The sequence below is a fragment of the Mastomys coucha genome, unplaced genomic scaffold (assembly GCF_008632895.1).
Source record: "Mastomys coucha isolate ucsf_1 unplaced genomic scaffold, UCSF_Mcou_1 pScaffold7, whole genome shotgun sequence".
Taxonomy (NCBI): Eukaryota; Metazoa; Chordata; class Mammalia; order Rodentia; family Muridae; genus Mastomys; species Mastomys coucha.
Genome location: NW_022196913.1, coordinates 47,957,100 through 47,970,755, shown reverse-complemented (window position 1 = coordinate 47,970,755; position 13,656 = coordinate 47,957,100). Strand labels below are relative to the sequence as shown.

Sequence of the window (13,656 nt, the reverse complement as noted above, 5' to 3'; positions counted from 1 at the left end):
AAAAAAAAAGACAAATTGTGGGTAGATAGGAGGCTAGCTGGTCTCAACAGCATTCATATTCAGAACCACTCCAATCAGCAGCAAACAGCGTCCCTCTAGTGTTAATAGCTCTTTGGAAACCTTGGGTAACTGGATCCTTAGTGCAACTGGGGTTTTATGGTGGTGGTGGTGGTGGTGGTGGTGATGATATTTTGTTGTTCTTTGGGTTTTTGTTGTTGTTGTTGTTGTTTTTCCTTTCTTTTTCTTTTTGGTTTTCAGAGACAGAGTTTCTGTTTCTTTGTGTAAGCCCTGGCTGTCCCTGAACTCACTTCGTAGAGCAGGTTGGCCTCAAACTCAGATAGCTGCCTGTCTCTGCCTCCCAAATGTTGGAATTAAAGGTATGGGCCACCACCGCCAGACTAAAGGCATGACACTCCTGACGGGAAAATATGGTTATTATTTCATTTTACCTTTCGCAGCAGCACATAGCCTGCCTCTGCCTCTGGGGGACGGAAGGGGGAATGGCGGGGGAAGGGGGGAATTAAAGGCAAGGACTACTGTGTTTCTGTTCTTATGAAGTCGGGATTCCTGAATCTTTAGCAACTACTCATGCTGACAGTGGCCAGTGTTCTAGCTCCTGAGCCTGGGGTGTCAGAGATCTTTTGGCCTAAGTGGCTTGACAGCTCTCTAGAACTCTTCCAGTCGCTAGGGCCTACATTCTCTTGTCTCTAGCTCTTTGCAGCCAAGTAGCCTCTTGCCTTACTGCTTCCACAGCTTGCCCTGTCAGTACCTACCCTCTCCAGTTGCTTCGTTGTTTCTCCCGCTCCTTTCCTCGTGTCATCAGCTCAGCCCACACTATTAAAAAAGAGAAGATCACTCAAGAGAAGCCTTTTTTGGAGCATAACATTGCAACACGGGCAATACAAGAAGGTGTGTCTTCCAGGCCGCTTACTAAATTGCCTGCTTCTGTAGCTAAAGGAGGGAGGGGAGCTTGCGCCAATCAGAGCAAGCCACATGCAAATGAGGGTTTGTGTTTGTACCAATCAGAGCGCTGTCCCTTTAGCCCTACTCAAAGCCTCGTCTCTCTCCAAGGCACTCCCCCTCTGGCTTAGGTTGGAAGTGGTTACAGGGTAACCTGAGTTCACTGAGGCTTGTGATACCAAACAGTCCAGTCAGTGCTGTCTGTTTGAACAGCCCTGGCTGAGGCCACCCCTTCAGGTGCAGGAACAGCCAGCTGCAATCGGAGCGTCGTTCTCTCAAAGCGCCTGTGGAGTGTTCGACACAGCCAGTGTTGGCATTAAGTGTAGTCCAGCTGGCTTTTGATTGACAGTCCTTTTGCTCAAGGCGGCCAGGGCAACAAAGGAGAGTCCAACAGCTGCCAATTAGGAAGTCAGATTGCCCATCCCCCCAACATCTTTGCTTATTTACAGGAAAATGAACATCAGAGGGAGTCCTTACAACGAGGGCTGATCGTTAGTATTAACCGATTTTAAGAGTGCTTAAACAGTGCTTAACACCTGCCCAGTGCCCTGGGTAGAGATGGGCCCCTTTCATCTGGCCCATAGTAGTCCTCTGTATCAAAAACAAACACAGACAACAGCCTTTAGCAAGTGGGGGAAGTTTGTATTCCTGACAGTTCCCTGAACTGCCGTCACTCTTGCAAGAATCACACTTCTAGGAAGCATCCTGATCCATCATTCTTCTCCCTGTTCCTCCCCGAAAAATCTGCTGTTATCCTACCTTCCCTTGAGTATATTAGTTATTAGTTTATATGCATATGGCCCCTAGCCTAGAAACAACATAGCACATTTTTTTAACCAGCTCCCTTCCAAAATAACGCTCTATATGCTTCAGTGAATGCCTGCTGTTCGCCATGGTGGTTTCTTTCCCATGACAAGACATTTACCAAAGATAATCTGCCCTTGTTTTAAAATTCTGAACAATGGTCAGAGAGGAAAGTGGTTATCTCCTGGCTTGCCCTACTTCTCTGAACACTTACGGCTTGTATCCTTTAGTTAAAAGCCACTCCAAACCCTAGGACTTCTTTGCTCTAAGATTCAGCTTACAGGTTAAAATTAGCTCCAGAGCTCTGAAGGGGCGCCAGAGAAAGCAGGAGTATGGTGGGAGTGGGTGAGAGCTAACCCGCAATGCAGATGACAGAGGAGTGAACAGGAGGCACAAACCTCCCTCAGATGTGGTCATCCCACGAGAGGCTCATGGGCTGGGGACCCCCCCCCCCCTTCCTGGCTGTAAGACACACAATTTATGCCATGCTATATGTGTGTTGGAGATGAGGTTTGATGGAGACGAGGTCTGAGGCTCTTACCTTTTATGTTTGCTAATGGGAATCTTCTAAATTGTGCTTTTTGTCTTACGCACTGCTTTTGTGTGTGGGTGGTTACGGTTTATAGATGCACTTGGACCAGGCTGCCTGCTTCTCCAAGGAACACTGGCTTTATGCTCTCCTCCTGTGGGTCTTGCAAAAGCAACATATTATGTCAATCTGTTTGCTCAAAAGAAGAGAACAAACATCATTTGATTTAAGGACCCAAGTATCAGCACAGTCTCTGGACAGAATCAGGCAAAAGTCATTTGTTCCATGTAGCCTCCCTTCTTCAGGGACATTGTCTTCATTCCATGGTATTATTTCTTCCATTGGATACTTGCTGCCTTCATGTCTTCTCACTACCCTAACCCATTAACAAAATGAAGCCCATCTCTCATTTTCAGCTTTAACCTGAAGATGGGTTTTGACAACAGAACTTTGGGTTCAGGTCCTGGCAATTTGTTTACTAGATGGTGCAAATTTCTTCATCTCCCTCTGTAAAATACAGCATGGGAAACTCATTGTTGCTGGAGGTGTGCTAGTGGCTGCACAATGAACATATAGATTAAGCAGGGATTCTGGGAACCTAGGGTTAATTCCCCACAGTGCACAGCAAAGAAGGAGTGAAATAAATGTTGGGGAGTGGACGCTTAGATCCAAAACCTGGCCCAGTAAATGTGAAGACTGTTTCATCAGCCTGTTGCTGTGCAACAACACACCCCAAAGTCTAGTGGCTTAAAATTAAAATTAAAAAATTATACTATTTTTGATACTTCTATGAGCTGGCTGGGGTGGGTCCAGCTAGGCAGTTTGCAGTTGGGAGTCTCCCATGCATTTGTTGGTTGAGACCAGAACCATCCAGACTATTGAGCTGAACATCCAAGATGTCATCACTTAAATGCGTGGCATATGGTAGCTAAGGGTCAACCAAGCATCTATTTCCCCAGAAACCCACAATACATGATAGCTTGGACTTTCTTACAACATGGCCATCCCAAGAGGTGTGTGTGTGTGTGTGTGTGTGTGTGTGTGTGTGTGTGTGCACATAGATGCTTGTGTACTTGAAGCACATGGGTAGAGATCAAAGATCAATGTTATGTATCTCTCTCTATCTCTCTCCACCTTAAGTTTTGAAACAAGCTCTCTCACTGAACCTAGCACTCACCTATTGGCTAGACTGGCTGACTACCAAGCTCCATGGATCCCCCCTGTCTCTGGTTCCCCTGCCCTGGGATCACAGGTGTATGCATCCAGTTTTTATGTGGGTTCTCAGCTTGAACTCAGGCCTTTACGCTTGTGCTGCAAGCAATCACTGATTAAGCCACCTCTTTATCCCTGTTTTTGTCTTTGGTGTGGGATGTGCCACTTGAATTTCTTCAGAACAAGTATTCCAAGAGGCTGAAGCAGACAAGATACCACTTCTCCTAATCCAGCCTCGGAAGGGCCACACAGCATCACCTCTGCCCCATCCTTCTGGTTATGGGAGGAAAGGCACCCACCCACTAGAGCACAGATGAGTGCACAGAGGCAAGGGGCACGGGGGCACTGGAGCACTGGGGCAGGGGTGGGGATGGTGCAGCCCCACAGAGACTAAAGAAAGCCATCTACAGTCCTGCCTAGTGAGGATGTAAGGCTTTGCTGTCACCTAAGTGCTATGGACATGAGTACCATAGGTGCTGTACTTCTCACAGAAATTTGCATATTGTACTTTTTTCTGTTATTGTAGAATTCAAATATTTTCCGACAAATGGTGGATCTCCAGGCACTAGCCAGAAGACAAGGCAATATGTCCTTGGAACTTGATCTTTCCAGTGTATTCCAGAACATATACACAAATAACGATTTCTTTTATCAGGGGTAAGACTGTTGAAACAGTCCTTTTCTGGTGTTCCCATATGGCTCCGATATTAAATCTAGCTTGTTTTCTTTTGGGGGGAGGTAGGAAGGGGTTGGGTGGGTGGAGTTTGAGACAGGGTTTCTCTTGTGTAGCTCTGGCTGTCCTGGAACTCACTCTGTTGACCAGTTGCCTCAAACTCAGAAATCCACCTGCCTCTGCCTCTCTCAAGTACTGAAATTAAAAGCATGTGTCAGAGGGATCTTTTAATTCAGTTCTGCCTTGTCTGTGCAGTTGTTCTTGTGTGTGCATGGCTATGAAGGCCAGAGGGCAGCCTTGGCTATTGTTCCTTAGGTGCATCTACACTGTTTTCATGAGACAGGATCTCTTACAATCTAGAATTCAGCAAGTAGTCTCTGCCAGCTGGCCATTGAACCCTAGGGATTCACCTGTCTCCACCTTGCCAGCACTGAAATTATAAACACCTGCTGCCACATGTGGCCTTTGAAGTGTGGGTTTTGGGGATTGAACTTGGGTCCTTATGCTTGTTTGGCAAGCACTTTCCCAACCGAGCTATTTCCCCGAGCCCCTTTACTAAAACTTAGAGTGTGCTTTTTATTCTGTCTCAGGGACAGGTGGTAGAGCACGTGCCTAGAATATGCAAGGTCATGAATTCAATCCCCAGCACATCCCATCTATCTGTTCCAATGCAGGGCTTAAGTGAACGTGCATACACACCTTCCCTCATGCCTCAGTTCCAGGAAATGTCCAGCGCGACTTATGAAGGGAATCTGTCACTCCTATCCAGCCACCTCTGCTCCAATGATCAATAGACCTTCTAATTGAGAGCAAGTTAACTCATTGCTTAGTTCCAAAATGGCCTCAAAAATGGATTTTTCCAAATTTAGCTTTGTCAAATGTACAACATACACACACACACACACACACACACACACACACACACACATACACACGGGGTGGGGGACTCTGTATTTATTCTTCCTCTCTAGAGTGTGAGAATTGGATTTTTACTCAACCCCATGACAGAAAACTTGAAGGGCTTTCCTTCAAGTTTTCTGGGTGGTATTGAGGTTGGAGAAAACAGGTGGAAACTAAAAAAGCTGGTGGTTCTGGGGAGAAAGAACGAGGCAAGCCCGGGAGCTCAGCTGTTTGTCTGTGTGCTAATGTGACTGCACACAGCCCTGCCAAACTCAGATGTGTTTGGACTTGAGCTCCAGGGGAAGGTTACACAAAGGCAGGTTCCGGGGATCTGTTCTGCAGTCTGAGTAGGCTGGGCTGCTCTCACCGAGCTATTTCTGTATAAAAAGCTGTCTGGAAGCATCTGAGAAGCCGCTAACCACTGCGGTTGATTGTGACGTGCCTTCTTTTCGCTCCTCAGTTGCCCCGTTTCCCCTCCATTTTGTGCTTCAAAGGATGACGGCTGCGTGTGGCGATGTATGTCTGTCCGTGTGTGTTCCAGAGCTATGTTGCCATGGAGAATGTGATTTGGAAAAAGGCATTCCATCAGCCACTCGAGCTGAACGTATAAAAATGCCGTTCAAAACTTGAAAACTCGAAGCTTCTCTTCTCTGCATATCCACGGAAAGGACAAGGAAGGAACCTGAGACAGCAGCCTCTGGGGAAGAAAACTGGGGAGGGGCCAGTGAAGTGAGAGACCAACTCCTCTCGTGGATTAACTTTGATTGTTTTCAAACATAGCATGCAATACACACACACACACACACACACACACACACACACACACACACACATTGAAGTTTAAAAGGCTGAATTATCATGGGCTGAAAACAAGGCAGGAGGTTGCCTGGCTTCTGGGAAACAGGGACAGTTTTCACCCCACCCATTAGACTGGGCAGCATATGTTGAGAAGAAAACCACGCTTGTCAGACTTCATTCTGTTTATTCCATGATGTGGATTAAAGAGCCATCAACAATAACTCTAGACACGTTCTCTCTGGCCACACTGCAGAAAGAGATGCAGCTGGTCGGGAATCCAGCAGGGGCGGATTGCAGGGAACTGAGTATGTACATCACATGCTCCGCTGAGGTCGCCTGCCAAACCAACATGAGACAGCTCACAGGGGGTTGGCCGAGGAAGCTTCCTACCCAGTCACGCAGAATATTAAGTACAGTTTCACAATGTGTCTGCACATGGTTTTGCTTCTCTGAGACTCCAGAAGTTGCTGTGACCTTATTTTGTGATGTTGTGTTGACTTCACTGAGCTGATGATGACCCACTTCCAAGTTACAGGGAAAAGATGTCAACAGTGGTTCCTTCTCCCGTATTTACTATGCTGGGAATCCATCAAAAACAGATTATCAACACAATACCTCCCAGTGATGCCAGTATCCACGGGACGCTAAGTGTATTGTGCTTTTGTACTCATTGGAAATCATTAGCCAATTTGAGAGGCAGGAAAACGGAATGAAAAAGAAAAACATTGCCCATCACAAAAATAACTTGAGAATTGTGCAATCTGCCCACATTGGTTATTTGTGTTGAATTTGCTTTCAGCACTCAGTTAAATATACCACACCCGACCTCTGCAGCAACAACTCCCTTCCTTTTCAATAGCAAAGCGGTGGGAATTAGAGAAACTTTCTGTGAGTTTGGCAAGATCTAGCAAACTGTTTCCATTAGACCTGGCAAAAGGGAGGTAAAGCGAAGGCACTGAGCCGCTACAGTTTCTGTGAGCTGCTCAGGAAGGCTGCCCTTTGGGGGTCTCGGCGACAGCTCAGTAGTAGAGTTCTTGCCTAATAGGAGTGGAGGCACTAGGTTCCATCCTTAGCACTGAAAAGATAAAATATGGATATCCTTCGGAGGCGAAACCATGTTTTCTTATATGTGAGATAATTCCCGGACCTAGTAGACTTGGCTGACAACGTGATTTTCCTACGTAAAATATGTGTGGAATTATCAGGGAACTCCAGGTTGTACTAAGGGTTCACAGCAAATGCTTTCTTTTGAGCCAGGAGCTGCCTGGTCTTAGAACATCCTGTGGAGGGTGTTATATTTCTCCATATAGCACCACGGGGCAGGTGCTCCAGGACTTCAGTACAGTAAAGCTCTGTTCCTGACAGCCATGTGCTGGCCACTTTCCTATGTCTTTGCATCTTGTTGCACAGCAGCTTTTCAAGACTGGCATCACCAACTCTGCTTTGCCAGAGAAGAAGCTGTGTGTGTGACTGGGGAAGGGGGATGGAGGGTGACCGGCCAATGCTGCCTTGCTGGTAGGCAACAAAGCTGAGATTCATGTCCCAGGCTATCCTGACCCCTGACCCTCCTCCCCTCCTCTCCATTGTCAGTGCCCTCTGGGATGCAGAGATGGAGGTGTGGCTCCTAATTTGAATGTGGTTTTCAGAAAGGCTTGACAGACCCTACATTGGTAGGACATTGATGAAGGCAGGGTCTTTGACTTAGGTATGTTTTAACAATGGACAATACAAGGGCCTCTGGAGCTTGAGAGGTGGGATTCCTTTTGGGTACTGGAGCCTAGATACCAGATTAAAACCTCTAAAAAGACTGAGGAGACCTCAAAGCAGATTCTTAGCCTTGGAGGTTGTGATGGTTTGTATATGCTTGACCCAGGGAGTGGCTGTATTAGAAGGTGTGGCCTTGTTGGAGTAGTGTGGCCTTGGAGTAGATGTGGCCCTGTTGAAGTAGGTGTGTCACTGTGGGTGTGGGCTTTAAGACCCTCATTCTAGCTGCCTGGAAGTTAGTATTCTCCTAGCAGCCTTCAGATGAAGACGTAGAACTCTCAGCTCTGCCTGCACCATGCCTGGCTGGATGCTGCCATGCTCCTGCCTTGATGATGATGGACTGAACTTCTGAATCTGTAAGCCAGCCTCAATTAAATGTTGTCCTTTAGAAGACTTGCCTTGGTCATGGTGTCTGTTCATAGTAGTAAAACCCTAAGACAGATAACAAAATAGAATCAGGACTAGAGATATAGCTCAGCGTTGTAGAGTGTGCCTACTTCTTTGGGACCAACGCCAACATCAAGAATCAGTGCAATGATAGGGGTCAAGACAGAAAGCAGTTGAGGTGGCTCATTTTGATGGTAAACTTGGTTATATTCAGAGACTCTTTGTAGATTAACGAGACTTAAGTTGGGAAATATCTGAAGTTTGTCTCCAGTAACAGTTTATCTGGTGGTAACTTTGACTTAACTCATGGGCTAGTTCCTTTGTGGATTCACCATCTGATGGTGTTATCGGGAGATGCTGAAAGGTAAGGACATAAGGCCTCATTGAAGGAAGTAGGTCACTGAGGCCCTGTCTCTGGAGTAAACCTTGCAGTAGTTCCTTCCTCTGTCCATTTTCTCTGCTTCCTGGCTCCCTTCACTTTCCCTTTCCTCAGCTTGCTGGCTCATGAAGAATTGCTACCGTGTTTTATCCAAGCACCAGCCAGGAAGCGGGGGAGGGCCCAAAGAACTAAACATTCTGAGTCCATAAGCCCAAACAAAGTCCGTCCTCCCCTACAATGTTTCTGTTAGCTATTGACAATGAGAAGAAAAGAAAGTAGTGGCCCTCAGGATGGAACCTTCCCCAGAGGGATAAAGCAGGTGAGCCAGGGACAAGAGTCAAGTCTGAGCAAAGCCATCACCATCCTGACTTGATACCACACAGGCTCCATTCTAGCTGTTCTATAAATAGCAGGAAACAAAATAGCCAAGTCTCTGCCCTTGGGAAGCTGGAGTACAAGGAGAAAAAAACAAGGGAATGTGGATCTGCTGAGGATAAAAACTACAGGACATTTGAGATGCCAAGGGAGCTGGTGGGGCACTGATGTTGGTGGTGGCAGTTGCTGTTTGTTCATTCTGCGTAAGGTTGTCAAGGAATACCATGGGATATTTGAGTGGAGACTTGAAGTGAGAAAGGGATCAAGTTTGTGAATACAGGAAAGCAGGGTTCCACAAGCCAAGGAAGAGCCAGTGCTCAAGCTCCGAGGCAAAAGGGATATGCTTGAAGAGTTGAGGAATAAGCAGAGAGGTCAGTTCATATGCTGGGTGCCCAGGCAGTGGTATGCGTGGTGGCACTCAGAACATATGATGTTTAATGTTTATTAGGAAGTTCTCATGGGGCAGAGCTGCAGAAAGCAAGTAGAGGAAGGAACGAGCCTGCATAAATTAGCCACACAGTACGGTGGATGTTTTAAACATGCACACGCGCGCACACACACACACACACACACACACACACACAATGATATGTTACAACGGCAGGTCACATCAGAACATACCACACTAGGCCCAAACAGTTCCACGTGTAAGAGGTTTAATTGAGAGGGAGAGAGGGGGAGAGAGAAAGATGGAGGAATGTTCCATATATATATATATATGGGTTGTGACGTATGGCCACAGGTAAAGGTGGGAGGTGAGCCCAATGGATTCTGGGAATATGGTGGCTGTTGCCCTGGCAACAGGTCTGTGGACCTGCCCATGCATCTCCACAGGCTTTAGATATCCTGATGCTAACACACACACACACACACACACACAGGGGGATTTGAGCACCTGATGAATGCTGAGAGGATTTTCCAGCTGGGAAGAGCCAGGCCTTGCACTCCCTGTCATTTAGTTTGGATGCCACGGCTATGAGACTGGGATGGGATGGGATGCTGCTGCAGGAAGCCCTTCTGTTCTGCCTCGAGAATTGAGCTCCAGAATATTCCAGTGGATAAAGATTGCAGAGATAAGGAGAAAACCACAAAGAGTGATCAGGAAGTGAGAGGAGAAGCATCAGATAAGGATGGTCAAGATGCCAACTAAAGAGGGAGCTCTGCTGACATGGTAGGGAGCAACTTTAATCCCAGCACTCAGGAGGCAGAGGTGGGTGGATCTCTGAGATCAAGGCCAGCCTAGTCTACAGAGTGAGGTCCAGGATAGCTGGGGCCACACAGAGAAACCCTGTCAGTAATGGACCACTGTGAGGACAACTTAGCAGACTACTGAGCTATCTTCCATAGATTTGGTTGGTGTCCTTGAAAAAAGCAGCTTTAGAGGTGGTAACTTGATCTAAATGGAGTCAAGATTTAAAGGAGAGAAAATGAGAGTCCATTAGCATGGACAACTTCTGAAGGGGTTTGTGGGAAATAGGAGCAAAGAGAAGGGGAAGTGGTTGGAGTAAATTTTGGACCAAGAATAAGCCAGCAAGCCAGGGGGAGTTCCTGGTTCCGGCTCCAAGGTGTGGGCGGAGCCAAGTCTGTGGGTGGAACTACAGTGCAGAAAACCCAGGTGTTAAAGGCTTGGTCCCCAGGATATTCGGAAGATGGAGAAATCCTTAAGAAGTGGGATCTAGTGGAAGGGTTTCTGGTCATCAGGGGTGTGCCCTTAAGGAGATATTGGTACACCAGTCTTTTCCTCTTCCCCTCTTTCCTTTTCTGGTTCTGAGATGAACATTTTGTTACATGGCGCCAACAAGCTGCACTGCCTCAAAGAGTCAATGCATGATGAGCAGAACCTCCAAGGCTAGGGACTGGGGAGATGGAGATGGACCAACTGCAAAGTGCCACACAAGCTTGAGGACCTGAGCTAGGATCTCCAGCACACTCAGAAAAAGCCAGGCATGGCAGGGCAAACCTCTAATCCCTGCAATGGGAAGACAGACATGCAGACCCCTGTGGCTCACAAAGCCTGCCAGCCTAGCGAAATCGGTGAGCTTCAGGTTTGGTGAAAGACCCCGTCTCAAAAGATAAGGTGGAGAAGTGATTGAGGAGGACACCCAAAGGGGCAGCTTTGGGCCTACACACACAAGCACATATGAGCATGTACACATACACAGGAACCCACATATGAGAACAGATGTTCACATGCATGCACACCACACACACATACACACCACACACACATACACGCCACACACACAGGAACCCACATATGAGAACAGATGTTCACATACATACATACCACATACACCCACACCCACATCCACATCACACACATACACAGGAGCCCACATATGAGAACAAATGTTCACATGCATGCACACCACACACACACACACACACACACACAGCACAACACATCACATATACTCTAAAAAGAACAAGAAATGAACCTCCCAAATTGGGAGCCACGTAAAGCTTTTCTCTCTGTAAATGGATTGATTCTCTCAGCCGATTGGTGCAGCAGGAGAAAGCTGACTTCCACACATAGGCACAACAGAGACAGCTGAGTAGAGTTTCCTGAAATGAGAGTAGCGTGCCCTGGCATGTGTGCTGAGTGGAGGAGAGGGTATGAGAATGCACATGCATCTCTTCATTTAGTAAGTGAATTTCTACAGAGGCTGACAAGTTGGATAGGGACTCCACTTCGTGAAACACACACACACACACACACACACACACACACACACACACACACAAAACAAACCTGTGCTTATTTGAACTAAACTACACTGGAGCAATTATTTAAAGGAAAACAGTGGAGATTTTAACCATGAAAGCTCTCCAAACAGACCAATTATAAGAATTTCCATGCATCTATTTTTCCAAACCAGGGTGCACCTATAATCATACTTCTGCTTCTCTACCTACCTAGCACAGAGCCAAAAGCCCATATATAATATTTTCTTTGAACTGTCACAGAGGTTTAAAAAAACAAACCTTGAGGCCATCATAGTATGGCCATGAGAGGAAAGCATGGCATGCATTTTCAAAAACTAAAACATGGAGCAGGAGAATTATTTTTCCAGATGTTGCTGAATAAATGCCCAACCAAACCTGGTGGTGAAGCAGGGACTAAGAAAGAATTCAGGGAACAAATTCAGGGCACAAAGCCAGTCACGCTCAGGATCTAAAGGAGACAAATATCAAGAGCCACGGGGGTGTTTTCCACATTTGGGGAAAGGTCTTAAAACATTAAAGAACAGGAGACTGGGGAGATGGCTGTTGTAAAGTAACCGCCATGAAAACACGAGGAACAGAGTTTACATCCCTAAGCCTATTACTGCCGGGTTCAGTAGCATGTGCTGGTAACCCCAGCATTAGTGGGAACTCATGGGCACATCACTGGATCTCATTGGTCAGCAGCCTAGCCAGATCTGTGAGCAGGTCAGAGAAAGAGACTTTGTTTCAAAAAGCCAGTTGGAGGGCCAAAGAGATGACTTGGAGGGAAAATGGTTCTCAACCTGAGGGTTGCAACTTCTTTCACAGGGGTAGCCTAAGACTGCCTACATATCATATATTTACATTACAATTCATAACAGTAGCAAAATTACAGTTATGAAGTAACAATGAAAATAATTTTATGCCTGAGGTGAACTGTATTAAGGATTGCAGCATGAGGGAGGTTGAGAATTGCTGACTTGGCAGGTAAAGGCTCCCTTGTGGGGCAAACTTGACAACCTGAGTTCAATTCAGAGAAAACCAACTCTAGAAAGTTGTCTTCTGATCTCCTCATGTATGCTATGGCACACAATGCCTGCCCCTGCATATGTGTGCATACATGTGTATACACACATACAGTGTTTAAAGATCAGCATGTAATAAAATATTTATCAATATGCAGAACACAGCTGGCCACAACATGGGAGTGAGTACAAAGGACATGCGGAGACCTCAACATCCTCACAGAGGACAGGGGGACAGTTTTGGTTTACACGAAGAATCTGGTGCTTAGAAATTCAAGGCTGGAGCATGTCACCTTGAGAGTAGCATCCTTAAGGTGAACGCAATGCTCAGCCCTTCCCTTTACCCTTAGCTGACTCTCTAATCCTTAAGGTATCATCTGAAATATCACTTGATCAGAAAAGCTTTTTCCATCCGGCAGGGTAGCATTATCCCATCTGAATCCTGTTGTGGAATGAATTCATTGACAGAGTACACATGTTTTTAACAAGGTATGCAGGCATCTTATTTAATAAGGTACTATGGAGGCCATATGCAGATATTCATGAGCTATACCAATGGTGTAGATTCAAAGGACTAAGTAAGAGAAAGTTCTGCGCCTCCCAGGGTCACTGTCATGTAAAGTCTGTAAGTAGCTTGTCTGTGTGGAACAGACAGGGCTTCTGCACATAAAGCTTCCTCCTTCCCCTCCTCCAGTACTCTAATAACTGTCTCCAGAGGTACCAATCCTGAATGTCCTATATAAACCAGGAAATTGTGATGGCTTAGTATCATTTGATTGTACTTATAATCAGTTAGGAGACACACACCATATGTGTGTCTAGGAGGGTATTTCTGGAGACAACTGATCAGGAAGGGAAGACCCACTCTGAATGTGAGTGGCATTATTTCATGGGCTGGGGTCCTGGACAGAACAAACAGGAAAGACAGGAAAAGCCATCATTTGTCTCTTTGCTTCCTGTTCCTCTGGGAACAGCCATACACTCCTTCTGCCAGGACTTCCATGCCACGATAGACTGTCCCTTCTTGAACTGCAGGACAAACCTTCGTGCCATTATGTTGTTTTCTGCCCAGCATTTTTGTAACAGCAATGAGCCAAGGAACTCCTATACATACGAATCAATGCAGGTTTCATGGTCTCTAACC

At 46.4% G+C, this 13,656-nt stretch overlaps 1 long non-coding RNA gene across 1 annotated transcript in view; it reads right to left on the bottom strand.

The window, feature by feature from the left end:
* Positions 1 to 5,627, bottom strand: part of LOC116082316 — a 7,435-nt gene extending 1,808 nt beyond the window's left edge. The window contains exons 1-3 of the long non-coding RNA XR_004115244.1: positions 5,446 to 5,627; positions 2,306 to 2,455; positions 774 to 834 (exon numbers count right to left, since the gene is read on the bottom strand). This is a non-coding gene — a long non-coding RNA (uncharacterized LOC116082316). The remainder of the gene's footprint in view (positions 1 to 773; positions 835 to 2,305; positions 2,456 to 5,445) is intronic.
* Between the last annotated feature and the right edge of the window lie 8,029 nt (positions 5,628 to 13,656).